Source organism: Kryptolebias marmoratus, linkage group LG2 (assembly GCF_001649575.2).
Source record: "Kryptolebias marmoratus isolate JLee-2015 linkage group LG2, ASM164957v2, whole genome shotgun sequence".
Classification (NCBI taxonomy): Eukaryota; Metazoa; Chordata; class Actinopteri; order Cyprinodontiformes; family Rivulidae; genus Kryptolebias; species Kryptolebias marmoratus.
Genome location: NC_051431.1, coordinates 15,023,239 through 15,037,797, shown reverse-complemented (window position 1 = coordinate 15,037,797; position 14,559 = coordinate 15,023,239). Strand labels below are relative to the sequence as shown.

The 14,559-nt window shown below is 38.4% G+C and overlaps 1 protein-coding gene across 3 annotated transcripts in view; it reads right to left on the bottom strand.

The window, feature by feature from the left end:
* The window catches only part of zgc:172282 (leucine-rich repeat and fibronectin type III domain-containing protein 1-like protein), a 194,199-nt gene extending 185,312 nt beyond the window's left edge, over positions 1-8,887 (bottom strand). For all 3 annotated transcript variants that reach the window (XM_017434095.3, XM_017434098.3, XM_017434092.2), the window contains exon 1: positions 7,525-8,887. The gene's annotated coding sequence lies outside the window, so the exon portion shown is untranslated. The remainder of the gene's footprint in view (positions 1-7,524) is intronic.
* Positions 8,888-14,559: the final 5,672 nt, after the last annotated feature.

The window sequence follows — 14,559 nt, the reverse complement described above, 5'->3', positions numbered from 1 at the left end:
CAAAAGTGTTGCCAAATGTAAAACAAACTTAAGGGATTAATGAGGTGATAAATCTATTAAAAGCACTGGAAAGGAGATCAGTCTTAAATTTATTTTTATAATACACTAAACAGACTACTCTCTTTCCAGATGAAACCCCTTTCCTTCCTGCTTCGACACAGCATGGATCAATAGACTGTAAACATGATCAAGCACTTCATATTGTCAGCTTTTGCACAACCAGCAGTGTTGAAGGACTATTGAGTAATTCTCATATTCTAAATCCTATCAATCTCCCACCTGTAAGTTTAGGATGACAAAAAAATGTAGAAAACATCCAGCTAATCTGTAATATAGCCCTCTAAATGACAGAACAGCAGTGTGCATATAACTGCTGTGATAAAAATTACATGTCAGAACAAGGTTTGACAGCAGTTTCTCTCTCTCTCTCTGTCTCTCTCTCTCTCTTGCTGGCCCAAGATAGAAAACATACCGAAGGAATGTTTTCTGAAATCTTTCGCCTAAACCCCCAATAAGCCAAGAGGATTATGGAGCGCCACTTTCACGGCCTGTTTTCATACTAAAAATCAAGGTCAAATATGGGTCTAACCCCCTTTTGCTTTGCCTCAGACTTTAACGGGCCTTATACATGAGTCAATCCAGTTTATCTTTTGATACAAATGAGATATCAAATACACAAATAATGAGTGACAATCAGCAGCTGGTGTCCTTAGTTCAGAGGCAAAAGGCTAGATTAGCCGTGTCCAAGAACATCACTGTTCCAACTGCAACTACCTAATCTTCGGAAGTTGGAACATGTCAGTTTGAAAGTCCTATAAGAGGGAACTGGATTACAAGATGGCTTCTTATTCATGTGTGAAAATTGCTCAATTACATATATGAACCCAAAATTGGGCCAGTAGTGCGGACACATTAGCATGCCTCTCGGTCAAGCTAGCAGGAAGGATGAGGCCAAGAGTGGTAGTTGGCTCCCAGCAGATATTAATGGGATAAAATAAAACTAGTAGGGCACTTAAAGATTATATTCTTTGCTTTCCCCATATTTTTTTAGTTTTAAAGACAGTGATTTTTATCCAATTAAAATGAAATTAATCTTATTTTTGTTTTACATCCTATATATCTCAACCAATTTGAATGAAATTCAGCCATCTAGTTTGTGCATGTTGTTGCTGACAGGGTTGAGCTACAGCCAATTCACAGACTGAGTGTGAGATTTACGTGACTGGCATTTTTCACACATTCTCACGCCAAACGTCCATTTCCTCATGCAGTGAAGAACACACTGATATTTATGAAAAGTACAGAGTACATGGTCAAACAAGGAAGACAATGCAACACTGAAGCAGCTAGTTTTTTCTTGTTGCTGCATGATTTCAATCATGCTGAAAGGTCTATTGTTAACTCAGTTGAAATCTTAGAGGAGGCAAAGCATTCATTATGCAAAGAAGATGATAAATAAATACCCCAAACTAGCTGCATATACAGTATATCAACTTTCAGTTGTGGAAATTACTGACAGACAGTATTTTCAGCTAATTGCTCAATTGTACACAAAAAGCATGGAAACGATAGGTCTCTTATTTTTTCTAAAATATGTTTGGACACAATTAGTCAAATTATCTATATCATATTTTGTTTTATCTTTTTTTTCTTAGGTATATAGTGTCTATCGCCATGTTTTTCTTTTAATATCTTAGCCTGGATGCCCTCAAATGTCCCTGCTTCTGTTTCTTCTTTTTGATTTTTTATTGGTGGTTGACAAGAAAGGTTTGGTAAGCATTACCATGTTATGTTTGCTACTTAAGTTCTTTTTCAGAGTACCATATTTTCCCCACTGTTGGGCGCACTTCATTATAAGTCGTACTGTCAATGAATGGTTCATTTTCAAACTTTTGTCATATATAAGGCACACCTTTTTTCCAAGCATGGATTTTAAACTTCCTGTGTTGGGTGATCCAGGGTATTGCCTTGCAAACTTCACCAGTAATTTATTTCTAATTTTAATTCTTCTCAGATCTGAAGGCATTTTTTCGATTTCTACCTCCATTGCTGCTATTGGTGTGGTTTTAAATGCTCCTATACACAATTTTAATGTCTGATGCCGAAAAATGTCTAATTTAACCAGATGTGCCTTTGCTGCTGATCTGTAAATTAAACAACCAAAGTCCATCTTTGTCAGGTCCTCTTTTTTTTGTCAGGTTCTCTGTTACACTGAGGTTAAACTGAGAATATACTGGTGCCTGACTCAAGGCATGATTTTTCAAATCGTGACATCAAGGGTGTCAAGGTGGAGAGTTGCTATCTATACTCACTTCAATTTACTTTCTAAAGAATAGATGTCACTGCTGAAATAACACAGCTATGTAGCAGGAATGGAACAAGAAGAAGAGTCATAAAAAAGTACCTTATTTAAGTGGTTCTTGAAGTCTATGCAATCTCTGCAGTGCTTGTACTGTTTTGGCCTCATGATCAGTGGCATGGATGATGGAAGAAATAAACCTGATCACAGACTCCTGCTGCTCTTTCTGTTTAAAACGTGGGGCTGGTGCAGCTTCGACAAGTTACAAAAATTGGTATTTGCACAACCGGAACCCCCACTGCCCCACCTGCACAGCTGGAGTTGTGATGTCAGTTATGTTGCAAGATGCTATTTGTGAGACCAAGAAATGCGGGTATAAATCAGTATCGTTCCTGAATTCTCCAAGTTTGCCTGTTTGCAGAAGTTGTGCCTATTTGCTCATATTTGTTTTCTATTAAACAAGACCATAGTTTCTTAAAGAAAAGCTAGGATTTATTTTAAAGCAAGATCTTTCATAGTATGACATGGTCAGAAGGCCAGCTCAAATGTGGACAAAATGAAGATAAAATTCAAGCAGATCATTGTTGTATGCATGTTTGAAACATTAACTCTTTTATCACTAATGATAAGCTGATTTAATTTTTTAGTTTTTACCAAATTAAGCATAGGTCAAAAGTGACACATTATTATGCAACAATGATGGGGAATTTGATTTATTCATTCTGAACCACTTTGACAACCTGAATTTGGTGCTATGCAGCTAATTCGAAGTGAAATAATAGGAGCTTCACTATGCTTTTAAATATGTTCGTATTGCCATCTAACAGACGAACCGTGTGCTCTGTGTACAAAACCAGTAAAAAGAAAAGGAGATATTCTCATTGGAATTAATAGATTTCTAGTAGACCCATTTACAAACACACATCTGTGTAAGCACAGTGTATTTTTGTACACTCTTCCAGATTTAGCTTTGAAGCATCAAAATAATACACTGTAAAATAAATAAATAAATAAAAATCATATTAATGTTAATGAGAATAGGAAATAAAGGCTTATTTCTGGCAAGTGCCTGGTAGCCAAAGGTTTGGAAGTAAACAAAAACAAAAGATAGAAAAAAGGTTTTCTGAGTCTTAAAATCCCCCATCATTTACAATAAAACTTGTTTTTTCAACCAGCTGGAAAAAATGAAGGTAGATGTTACAGTAACACAGTTTGATCACCTTGACAAAGTTGTTGTACAGTTAAGTGTTGTTCTTAGTATACACACACTTATGCTACTACAGCTGAGATGTTCTGTCTTCATTATAACCCAAGCAACCAAATTCAACATGTCTAAGTGATGGACTAAAAATAAAAAAGCACAACTAACAAGTTTCAACATCAGTTTTTATATCTTATTTTTAAACATGATAATTTATTGCAATATTTATTGTGGTAATTTGTAAGAAGAGATTTTTTTTTTATTATAAGTGCCAGAGGAGCTGTAATTCCAGTAAGTTAGCCTTTCTGCTGCTAGTGGTGAAATCACATTTATAATTAGAATATCAGAGTGCAATTGACTCTCTCAGCATTTCAAGTGTTTTTTCTTACAAAGTGATTTCCTTCATCCCTATATAATGTGGCTCCAATGCTTTAATTTTTATGTCAAGATGCTTCTCTGCCTGCTTTAGTGCTACTGAAGCTAACTATCAATAAACAATAGAATGAACTGATTATATTATATTTAAATAAAATGAACTTGGGTACTGTTTGTTTGCCAGTTTCTGTTTTAAGAGTACTTTCCTTTGCTCTTATTATATATATAAAAAAGGTTTTTGCCCGGGCTTGTAAATTTTCATATGGATAGAGGTGCTTTTAAACAAAAATGACTTTTCACACATTAATGAAGATCAAATGTTTTAAGAAAACCTGGCCACAATATTATGAATGTTTATTTTTCAATACAACATCACCAAAACAGTCCAAGCTTTTAGCCTTAAATATCCTCCTGATTACCTCTGTGGAAGACATTTGTAAACCTGAATATCTCCCACTCACTGTATACTACTGAATTAACTCGTTTTGCTGTCTCCAGAGGACATTTAGGGCTTTTCAGTGATGTCAGATATGAAGAGGTGGGGCTTTGGTACGTTACAAAGATTGGAAAATTAAAAAAAAAAATGTGATTTGACAATATTTTTTCCCTGATCATCTATGTGGTCTGCATCACATAGATGTGGTGCATATGATTTAATGTTACTTTACTTTCTAACTGCTAATGCCTGCTCTTGTTTCCATGACACTATAAAGAATATTCCGTTTATTCATGTACAATACTAATCATTCGAGAGAAACAAAAATGTGTTTTAAGTGCATCTGAAAAGAAGAGCTCAACAGCAACATGAGCAGTGACCCTAATGTAGCATACTGACGGTAGCTGAGATGTCAAGTTTGAAAATAGTTTCAAGAATCAAGGCCATTAGTAATTATGGTACACTCAAGGACTGCATCAGCTTGCTTTTTAATTGAAGACAATATGACAGACATTTACTTTTGTCTCAGTTTGGCAAAGTGTTTTCGCCTGGAATCTTACAAGGATGTTTGAGACTTCAAATTCAATTTACATTAATATTTTTTGAGGTTACATCAATGTTGGTGTAAGAAGCAGAAATAAATTGAAAATTTATCCAACATTTTAAAAAACTGAACAAATTTGTCAGTGTCCCAATGCTCCGCCTGCCTGAAATTTCAACATAAAACTTTTTTTTTCTATGAATAGCAACAGTAATGTGGGACTTAGTTTTCTAATAATCTAAGCTATGACAAAGTCAGACTCCTATTTTTAAAAAAAAAACATATACTAGCTGTTTTTAGAAATGTCATGGTAAAAAGAAATTCTCCCTGTTTAATTGTGAAGTTTTTTTTTCTAGACAATAAATACAAACTTCTGCAGAGGCTCTTATTCAGTTATGCTCAACCATTGACTCAGAATTTGCCGAGTCACTAGTTGCCATGGTGATTCCCACCTTTTCTGGGGAGCAGAAGGAAGGGGGTGATTACACAGGACTACTCTTCAACAGACGGGCAGAAACAAACTAGAAATTAAAACTCAAATGAACTGATGATATGTCACATAAAAAAAACAAAAAACATCTTGAAGTATGAGTGGAAGAAACTTCCCGTGGCCATATTTGTTTGTATTTATCTAGAGTGTTTTACGAACAAGATATGACAATTTAAAGAAACTCCACACTTCAGGTTTTAAAGAAGGAAAAAAAGGCTAAGATACAGTGGAAGTTAATGAGAATTTAGGTCAGGCGTGGGCAATCCTGGTCCTCAAGGGCCACTATCCTGCATGTTTTACTTGTTCCTCTGCTCCAACACACCTGATTTGAATCAATGGGTGATTAACAGGCTTCTGCAGAACATGAAGAGGTAATTTAACCACTGAATCAGGTGTGTTGGAGCAGGGAAACAAGTAAAAGATGCAGGATAGTGGCTTTCCAGGACCAGGATTGCTCACCCCTGGTTTCGGTGTACACACTAACGCTCACTTAGACAGTTTACAGCTCAAACATTAGGGTGCATAACATCTCAACACTATAATTCATAACATTTAAACTGTGATTGTGTAAAAACTGTACATGATGTAAGAATACCAGTTCAATCATGTAAAGTCCAACTTTCTATTAACCATATAAACTTTGAATGATCTTTCTACTCTGAAATAGTAGAAAATCCAACCCTCTTCGAAGCTCTTTAGCTGGGTTTTCTCTTCTTTCTGTCAAAACCCACTGTTGTGAAGGTGGAAGGTTTTGCAGATTTTTGCAATATTCTTCGACAAATTATGATGAACCAAAAGTTATTCTTGACTGAGCTGCATGTTTCGATGGGGATTTTTAAGGTTTTTCTAAAGCTGTGGAAGGAGTAGCATGCTTCAGTGCTCATGAATTGGCACCCTATATTTAAAGATTGCATATCTGACAAACACAAAATCACTTAAATATTATCCCATTGATGGCAGTTTAAGCCATATTCAAACAAGATGTCATAATCCAAACAAGAACAAAATACAAAAAAGTGGGCCTAGAAGACTGCAACACCAAATTAATGCTCAAGCTGAGCCGCAGATATACTGGTGGGGATAGAAACCACAAAACCAGCAGGCACCTTCCTTCAAAACTCATTTACTCCCGCACGTGTGATTACATGTGTTTAAGGTGGCTTAGAACCATTGTGCACCCAATCAAAATGCAAATGGGGCAGGGAGCAATGAGCAAATCCACCAGGTAAAGAAGCAGCTGATGAGCTGACACAGCAAACTAAATTGTTGGCTAAATGCTTTTTGTGGTTTCCCCTGCTCCTCCTCCACCTCTTCCCTGTGTGCATCACTGTGTCTCCATGATACAGCAACTTCCATTACACAGCAGAACATGGGATAATGCTGTAGAGTATCTACAGCCCGGATTGATGGTGTTCCACACTTACAGCATCACATTGTTCAGACTTCTCCCGAGGGATTGTTCCAACATAAGCTGCAACACCTTCTTTCCTCTTTCTTCGTGGTCCCCCCATCCTCCCCACCCGCTCAAACTGTTCAGGCTCCCAATCTATTTGATTCCATTACCTTCTCCTGCTTACCTTTCCAGCAGATCGCCCTCTCTTGCTGCCATTACACCCCTCCACTCTCCGTTTTCCTCTATCATGCAACACATCTTTTCTCTCCCTGCTCCTCATTCTGTATTTCATCCATCCCCCACCCCCCATAACAACTCCCTTTTAGACCTCTCCTGCTTCACTTCTCTTCAGTTCAGCCCCTCTTTCATTCCCAGCCATCTGCCATCTCCCCTTCCGACACAACTCCTAATCCTGCTCACCCCTTCCCCTGTCTCCGGTCACTTTCCATTTTGGCTCATCTTCTCTTATCTTCTCCGCAGTTACGGACCTTTACCCTTCTTCATCCCACCACTGTGACCCTCCTCCTCTTCCTCTTCCTCATCCTCACCCCCCCACATCATGTCTTTAATCCAGCAACATCTTTGAATCGTACGGGAGAGAAAACACCAGCGCCATTATCTCACCATCTGCCATCTCTTCTATTTTTTTTCATATCCATTTCCACTTAACTTCTTTTAAAATTACTTTTTTTAAGGGGGTGGGAGGGTGGGAGCGTGAACAAGATGCAGTCAGGAAAACGTGATGGAGAGAAACTGGCCGGACAGAGAAGGCACAAAAAGAAACTGTACCTGCGCGTCTTCTCTCCCCCACCTCTCTCTCCTCCTGTTAGGTAATATCTCCTCTCTTGATGAACCAGGTGAAGATCTCACCTCAGCAACGAAGCTGCTCAATAATCCGCTTTCTGGACATTTTCATTTAAGCCAAAAAAAAAAAAAAAAAGAAAGAAATCATATCCACTTTTCTTTCTCTTTTTTGCTCCTCTCCCCCTTTGGTTCGTGCCGCGCCAGGATGGTCGCGCCGCTGGCTCCTTTAGGATGCTGATGGTGGTGGTGGTGGTGGGGGGAGAGAAACAAGGCGTTTCAGTTTAGTTCCCGTTGAGTTTGCACCACAAAAGCACCCCCCTTTTTTTAACCTGCAGCAGTCCACTGATTGTCAGCTGGTGATCCTCTGGAGGGGAGGGGGGTGCAGGAATAAAGACGCCGTTAAACCGGCGCGCCACCACCACCTCCTCCTTGCGCGCTCATTCCTATAACACTCCGTTAATCGGAAAACACTCAGCCGCCCAGAGCCGCTCCTCTCTCAGATCCAGGGTTGTAAGGAGCAAATGGAACTATAGTTAGTATGTAAAAATACTAGTAATAATAATCATAAAGAGAAACCCACTCAGTTCTTTGCCCCGATGGTCGTTCTCTGGATGCTCAGCAGCTGCCCGTCACCGTGAAGCGCCACATTTCACTCCTGAGCAAATCTTTTGCATCTGATCTGCACATTCTCACAGATTACTACTACTACTAATCATAATAATAATAATAATCCTCCGATGGTTGGTTATGGATGCGTCCACAGGTCAAATAAATAAATGAATCAAAGGGTGAGAGAACAAGGAAGAAGAAGAAGAAGAAGAAGAAGAAGAAGAAGAAGAACCGATCAGCCACAGCTGGACTCCTCTGTCTTTAGGAACAGAAGTGACTTTGTTTTGACCTCTCTCCTCCTCTCTCCGCATCGCTCCCGGAGTGGGGCTGCCCGGTGGATGGCAGGCTGGAGATGCAAGCTTCAGAAGGAGAGAGAGAGATGTCCTTATCTTCTGTTGTCTTTTTTTAAAATCTATAAATATAAATACAAACCAAACGCGTCCTGATCCGCCACAGTCTCCGTCCCCCCTTCCCTGCAGTTACTTTCCCACTGTGCGGCGGTTTGTCCCGGGAGGCGATCCGCCCACCAGCTTCTTCTCTCTCCGGTGTCGCTCCCTCTTCTCTCTGTGTGTGTGTGTGTGTGAGTGTGTGTGTCGGAGTGCTGCACCGTCTATAGACAAGTCGCAGCTCCAGGATTAGGCTGCAAGCTGCTAATAACAGATGGATGCGTTCTGACGACGGTGAGTGATGCGATCCGCCGAGGCGTTCGCCCGGGAGATGGAGCTGATACAGTTTAGGGTCTGCCAGCAGAGACACGCCACACACACACACACACACAAGGATGGAGGTTGTCAAAGCACGGGGCGGGGACCTCAAGAGGGCCACGTGAATGCATTTCTCCATAGCTATTTCAAGACGCACTTGATATGCGCGTATAGGAGGTTAATTCTGAGCATGTAGGCTCTGGAGAATATCATATTTATCATCACACCAAAGTGTAAGAACATCAGTTGGGCTGTGTTTTGATGACTTTATCAATGTATTTTTATTAATTCTTTTGTATTTGCAGGACTAAAGAGAGGAGGATGAGAGTTTAGACACAGAACCAAACAGGTAGATATTGGTTGGATCACTTATCACATTTTAAAGATCAGCTTTAAGTCCCACTATAAAAATGTTGTCAGGACCTTACTACCATCTGCATAACATGACTAAACTTAGAAACATCTTGTCCCTCCCCCCAAAAAAAAATGCAGAATTTATTGCATCTATGCTGGACTATTGGATTCTTTACCATCTGGGTGTCCCAGAATCTCATTCAAAAAGTTTTTACTTGGTCTAAAATGCAGCTGTCAGTTCTAATGAGGGTTGGAAGGAGAGATCATAGTCCTCCAGTTTTAGCTTTTCTCCATTGACTCCCTGTAAAAGAATAGAATTTAAAATCTTACTTCATACAAAGCTCTCAACGACCCAGCTCGATCTTATATTAAAAGGTCCAATTGTTCTACATTTTCCTAATGCAGCAATTCGCTCTCAATGCAGATTTACTTGTGGTTCCTAGAGTTTCTAAAAGCAGAATAGGAGGCAGAGCTTTTAGTTATCAGGTTCCTCTTTTGTGGAGCCAACTTTCAGTTTCTGTCCATGAGACTGCCACCCTGTCTACTTTTAGGACGAGGCTTAAGACTTTCTTGTTTGATAAATCCTATAGTTTGGGTTGGCTTGGGTTTCCTGAGCTATCCCTTAGTTATGCTGCTATAGGCTAGAGGACAAATTGACCATATTTTCTCACTCTGGTGCTGTCCTACTCGCTTTACTCTGCAAAAGTGGGTCGCTGCCCCTTTTTCATTGGGCTGTGGGTCTTTGCCTGGGGAAAAAAGGATTAAGGAACAAAAAAAAAAAAATCAACATTGATTGAACAACATGAGGACTGAACAATTTTCAGCTATAAAGCTACTTTAAAAAAAAGAAAAAGTACTTTTAAGTGGTAAGACTTTCACGTTTTTGCATGAATGCACTGAGTTAGTTTTTGTTTTCTTTCATGGAGCTAATTGAGCATAAAAGAAAATATTGCTGGTCATTTTAAGTTTATCATTAAACTTGTTTTGTGCGTGTGTGTTTTGGCGTACTGTCATATTCTCTCCTACTATCTCAGGTTCAAACTGCACCATTTTTTTTCATTCAATAAATTTGAGAAATTGAAAGTTTTCCTCGACGTGGGTCATGGCTTGTCATTAAGAGGTAACGGTGGGAACCACAGTCTTAAACAATAAAAAAAACAAAAAAACAAAAAAAACTGTTGAATACTGATCTCATTTACTGTTAAAACTTCAAAAATAGTAAGTGTGCAATTTGCAAAATACATGCCAATATTCTTAAAAAATAAGATGAATCAAAACAACCAATATAAGTGAAAATTAATGGTGTAGTTATACCTACTGTGATGTACCAAACTGTTTTCTTGTCTTACCTTCAAAGCAGCTCCATGATTAGGCCCCTCTGTTTAGTAGTCATTGATGCTGCAGATGCAGACATAAACTTTTGTTTTTGTCAAAGATAACCACAGTTTTTGAGGCATGTAACCACACCGATGAACACTACCATCAGAAACCCGAGAAACAGCAATCACAGCAGGCAGATTATTGGGCTCACTTTCCAGGTTCTGCAAGATTTCATGGATTATAAAGTGTGAGAGTTCTATAGTTATCTCATTAGCAAGAGATGAGATAAATTACAGGGTGCACTGCTGCCAGAGCACAAAATAGTTCAGGATCATGGCTGGTGGTGGGCGTGAGGCCGTGAGCACAGATTGCAAAGAGATACAGAAAGTAGGAGAAGGAATTCAAAATACCCAGACAGGCAGATGTAGAGGAATGGGCAGAGATCAGACATTGATAGAGATGGGGAAATTTCCTACTGCTTGCTTCATCTTCTCAAACCTGAAAAATAAACAATATGGCCTAAAGGTCAGTCAGGTAAGAAAAAAAGTGTCTGTTTGACAGAAGTATGCCAGCAGAGAGTGAATGAGGGTCACAAAGCCAGTTTTAGTAAATAATATGTATACCAATTCTTTCATAAAGCATTTATAAGTGCAGTTTCCCAAAAATCCAAAAAGCAGCAAAACCTTTTTTAAAACATAAATAAGTCACGACCCACTCTGATCTGTTTGGTAAAATAAAAGATCTAAAGAAATAAAAGTGGGTAAATACTCAATGAACTAAAAAACAGATGGTCAAATTTTGAATCTCTCCTACCATCAGTAAGACTAATAGTCATAGTTCAATCAATGTTGTGTTTATCAAAATTCTAAAAACTTTTTAAAATTAAAAAATATTTAACAAGGCAAATGCCAAAGCTGAAGTTTCATCAAACCCTTATAATTATACAAGTTTAAACATATAATAATAAATACGAATAAAAAGTAAGAACACATGTCGCATTTACTCATGGAAATATCTTGATCTTTAATCAGACAGCAGGTTTATGTCACGGCTATACATTAAAACAAGCTGAAGTATATATATATATATATATATTTTTTTACAGATTTAGTGAACATGAAACTAAAGGACAAGCATGTAATAAGTGCTCAAGGAAAAATGTGCATTAATTTCTGTAATATGATCAGTATATAGAAATCAATGACATCTACTTCCCCCTACTGAAGGCTCAAGCACATGTGGTAATAAAGAAGCAGTATATTCCAGGCAATTTAAGGGACTTTGAATGTGACGTGGTTTTTGGTGCCAGAGGGGCTGGTCTGTGTATTTCTGAAACTGCTCATCTACTGAGATTTTTTCACACAACCATCTCTAGGATTTAAAGAGAATGATCCAAAAAACAGAAAATATCCAGTGAGTGGCATTTGGGTGGAAGAAAGAGCCTTGTTAATGTCAGAGGTCAGAGGAGCACAGGCTCACCAAAATTGGACAGTAAGAAATTAGAAAAACATTTCCTGCTGATGAGTCTGGATTCACTGGACTCCAACAGCCTCCACTGTAGTGGTGTGTGATACTGAAGATTTGGTTCTGATCCAGTACCAAGTAAATAAAGGTCAGTATCGCCGATATCGATACAGACACAAACACTTTTAAAACATAAAGTGGATGCATCATCATATTGACAGAGATCCTTGTTCAGAAGAGCGCAGGCCTACGAATAGCTAAGATACTGCACAGAACCCTCAAGCTCCCAGATTTTTGGTAGAGGACCTGAGCTTAACCGGATGTAGAATGTGGAAAAACAGGGCAAGGTGGGTGTTTATATGTACACATGCTCTTAAAAAAAGTACCTAGTTGTACCTCCAGGAGTACAAAGGCTTGTCACTGGGATGGTACCCTCAAAGGTGTTGTTTGTGTACTCTCACAATACAATAGGTACTTATTGGTACCTTTATAGTTTGAACTTTTTAGAGAACAGTCTTGTACCCCTAGTGACAGTACTGTACCATTAATTACTGGTTTAAAAAAAGAGGCGCTTTAAAGGGTGCCAACATGGCTCCTACAGGAACTGTTCTGGTTGTTAATTTCTTATCAGAATGTTCTGGTTTCCCAGCAGCTGTGATGGGCCTTGTTAATCAAGGTGACATCTGAGTCAGCACTACACCATTTATTTGTCTTTCACCCATTGTGTACAAAAGAACAGGATTTGAACTCCTGGTTTTCTGTCTTAAAGGCACACAACACTACCACGCTATCAAGTCATTTTAGGAGAATAAAAACAATTTCATACACATTTTGTTTCATAATGAAATAATATATAAATCTTTGGTAAAAGATACTTTAAATAAAAACATGAAATGATTGATTTGACATTTCATCCATCCATCCGTTTTCTTTACCCGCTTCTCCATTCCGGGTCGCGGGGAGCTGGTGCCTATCCCCAGCTGTGCGAGAGGCGGGGTATACCCTGGACAGGTCGCAAGTCCATCGTAGGGCCACATAGAGACAAACAACCATTCACGCTCTCACTCACACCTAGGGATAATTTTAGAGTCATCAATTAACCTAACATGCATGTTTTTGGTCTGTGGGAGGAAACCGGAGTAAACCCACATGTGCACAGGGAGAACATGCAAACTCCAACCAGAAAGGCCGGGAAGCGATCCTGCAACCTTCTTGCTGAGAGGCAACAGCTCTAACCACAATGCCACTGTGCCACCCTGATTTGACATTTGTCTTCTTCAAACACAACCAGTCTCCTGACATTGTACCCTAACATTTCAATGGGTGAATGTTCATTGCCACCTTGCACTGAAAGTACTTGGTTACTGTCTAGAAGACTCTACAATCTACACTCTGTTACAAATTTTTTTTTTTTTTTTTATAATTTGCACTATTCAAACTTGTTATTCACATTTTGGTTACAATTTTGTCATTTGTGTCTTTTGTTCTTTTTGTTACTATAATTCTTAAACACTTTTTCTTGTGTGGCCAGGGAGCCCAGAGAGAACAGAAATTTCAGTTCTCAATATGTCTGTGATATATTGCAGAAATGACAATAAAGCTGACTTTGACTTTGACAAATTATCAGCATTACCTTTTATTAATTAGGAACATACCTTTCAAGTCCTTATAAAGGTACACTCAGTTACCTTGAGGTCAAATATTTAACCCTGATTGGTACACAAATTTCAAACTATACTCTAAGGAAGAAAAAAAGTCCTTCTATACCCTCAATCTTTGTATATAGTAACTTCACTGCAGTGCATAACTGCGTTCGCTTCAAAATCACAGTGAGGCGAAAAAGAACTGAAACACAAGAAGCATTTAGAGGTGGACAAATGAAAGGTTGCCATAAGTTTGTCAGTGCAGTCAAGATCACTTGGTTTGGTTAATACCTAGCAAATATTTATGCTCAGCTTCTCTTTTCAGTGTCTTTTTTGGGGTTCTGTAATTTTGGAATAAAAATAAAAACTTTACATTTCCAACAGATTATAGACTAGATCGTGTTTTTCTTTGTTTTTTCTTGCCATAAACTTTCCATACCACTGTTAAGAATACTACAGTGTCTTTTAACACCATAACAGAGCTCTTGTGATAAACAGACAGATAAGTTTGATGAAAATAATATTTTGTAAAAATAATAGTTCACAAACGCTTCGGGAGCTTCATGTGAGAACAGCTGGTTTAAGCATTTGCCCTAATGGTGCATTCAAGTTTATCCATACCCAAGTTAGTGGGGGTTTTATTTTAAATATCAGAAGAAATCCATTCATATGTCAGAAAAGACCCGTTATAAACAATCCTATAATAAACCTGTGGTTTTTGTATAAACTTTCACTGTATTTGTGTTAATTCTGCCTGCGTTGCTTCATTACAATAGAGCCTGTGAGGTAAAAAGAATAAAGGGAGAGAATTAACTTAAGGGGGAAATATGAGAGCACAAAGAGACAGAGAGATTAGAAAATGAGAAGTTTAGGAGAGGGAAGGAACGATGAAGGGAAAGAGGAAGATCCTGTAAAAAAAAAAATAA